Source organism: Mus musculus, chromosome X (assembly GCF_000001635.26).
Source record: "Mus musculus strain C57BL/6J chromosome X, GRCm38.p6 C57BL/6J".
NCBI lineage: Eukaryota > Metazoa > Chordata > Mammalia > Rodentia > Muridae > Mus > Mus musculus.
Window position 1 is genome coordinate 103908397 of NC_000086.7, and position 2598 is coordinate 103910994.

Sequence of the window (2598 nt, forward strand, 5' to 3'; positions counted from 1 at the left end):
TGATAGGCCCTAGGTGGTAGCCCAGAGTGTGACTACCACAAATTTGCAAATTGAAAACAAAACAAAGAACTGCTAGGCAATACTCATTTGAACACTGGAATGATAGGTAAGTTATTCGACTATGTTTTGGCATCCAAATATTTGGAGAGACATATTAGGGGTTTGGACACAACTGTAGATCCTGTCCCTGGGCAAAAGAGATGATGACCTTTTGTCCTGGTTTTGCTTATGAGTAAAGATCATCCCAGAATATCTGTGTTTGCCTGGTCTTCTGAGATTGTATGAATGTTCTACCTTGTTATGGTTTTGCTTGTGTCTGGTGGACTTGTGTTTTCTTGTGTGACCATAAGTTTTCTTGCAGATATGGGAACTAGACCAAGCAATCAAGAGCAGTTACAGCATGTTCCCTTATAGTTAACAACATCTCTCAGCTCCCTCCTTCAGCAGTCTCTGTCTCTTCCCACGGTGAACTTGTCTCTCCTATTCACAACTTAGGAGTACACTGCTCACTGGAGCCTGTTGCTTAAGTCCTACAGGTGCACCAGACATTTCTCTACCCATGTTTTGCTTCTGAAGGATGTCTCTTTTTTTTCCCCCCTGCTTGTTCTGTCTCCCAGCTGCTTTCTTTCTCTGCCCATGGAATTCTGGATGAAGCTAGGGTGATGTAAAAACAAACTCAAGCTATCATACTAACTAAAATTTTATTTTTTATTATTCCTTTATTTAAAGGAACTTGCTTTGCAATGACTGCTCTCAGCAATTGACCACTTGTATCTCGTGGTAAATGATTCGATGAAAAAGAAAAGGTTTGAAGTATATATAAGTTGTGAAGTCTAAGAAAATAATTTAAGATATGTAAGTGCAGATTATAAAAGTTTGATGATATAGAAACTTAAATAAGTTATGCATATGTAAAGACTTGATTTTAGGTGTGTAAATGCAGTTATATGGGTCTGAAAAATGGTTAAAGATGTATAAAATTAAAATTAATACACGATATTAGGTCCAGTCAAAAAGAAACTCAAGACAAATGGCTATCTCTGCTGATTATTACCATGCCAAAGCAGTTGACCTCTAGGCTAACTCAGTACCTGTGGCTCCTCGTAGCTCTTTTTGGCCACAGGCCCTGTCCTAAACCTCTCCTGCCCATGGACTTCCCTTCCCTTCCTCCAGCTTCTCATTCTCTTATATAACATGCCATTTCAGCCATGCATTCTCTTTGCCCCCTCCTTTCTTGGTTTACCTTAGCTTTCTTGGTCTCTCCTGTCCCTCTCCTTTCTCCTTTCTTGCACTGTGCCCTTCTCCCTCATCTCATTTCCCAGTTCAATGAACTGGCACTGTTTAGTCCATTATTTTCTCTCCCTGCTCTGGGCTTTTCCAGAGGCCTCTGACTGTAATCTCCTACATGTCTACAACAAAAACTGTCTCTTCAACCATACTTTGAAGTGATCATGTCCCCATTTCATTCAATTAACACTTCAAAATTTTACCATTCTATTATTAATCAGTGGAGTCTGAAAAGCTATTAATCTAGCTTTGGTAAGGTTCTGGCTACTATTATCATTGTCACAGGCTCAAAATTTTAATTTCCTTTGGTTGTCTTCTAACTATAGATTTAAAGGTGCTTTTCATCATGCTCAAAACATGTCTAGCCAATCTTATCTATCTATCTATCTATCTATCTATCTATCTATCTATCTATCATCTATCCATATAATATATAGATACTGGGAGCATCTGTAACAGGGCAAATGGATTCCAAATAAGTGCTCTTGTCATGTCACTCAACAGCCTAAGCTTCCCCCTCCTACTGCCTGTTCCTGAGTGGGAAGTGTTAAATGTAAGATTTTCCTTTAAGTTCTTAAACTTTATCCTCTGCCTGTAGGTTATATCTTCGGATCTCTGGACAAAGAAAACAGTACTCATGCTTTTAACCCAGAATGATTTGGGGAGTGGTCCCCAAGTTCTTTCTATGGCTCAAAGGCATGAGTTTGCTTCAGCTACTTTTAGACATTTAATTCCTTTTTCTGAGTATTTCAATATAGATTACAAACAGTATTAATGCTAATATAGCTAAAACTTTTATGTCTTTTTTGTAATTCAAATTTTCCATGTAAGCTTCAGGGAGTCACAACTTGAAACCACCTTTCACAGGGCAAATGGATTCCAGATAAATGCTCTGGCCATATTGTGGGGTGGTGGACAGTGAGAGGACACCTGTTAATATTGAACTGGGTTGGAAGCCCTGGGTACCCAAAGGGACAGTAGAAGCTTTGCCTGCTCCTGATGCTAGGACCCTGTCACATAGCCATAGCCCCCACAGAGAGAGTTGTGACCATAAGTCACGTAGGGGCAGTGTCCCCAAGCCCTAACACCCTAACACTTGTACATGAGGCATCCCTAGCATCTCAGACCAAGCCAATAGGAAGCACCTGCTCTCAGACCCCAACCCATTCCAAAACTGTATATAAGATCCTATCCAGAAGGAATAAGGGTGTGTGAGATTTCCTCCATCATCTGAGAGCATCTGTTATACGTACAAGACTGTAACACTTCCTGGGAAGAGAACCTTCTCCTGAAGCTTTCACAGCTAGAAGG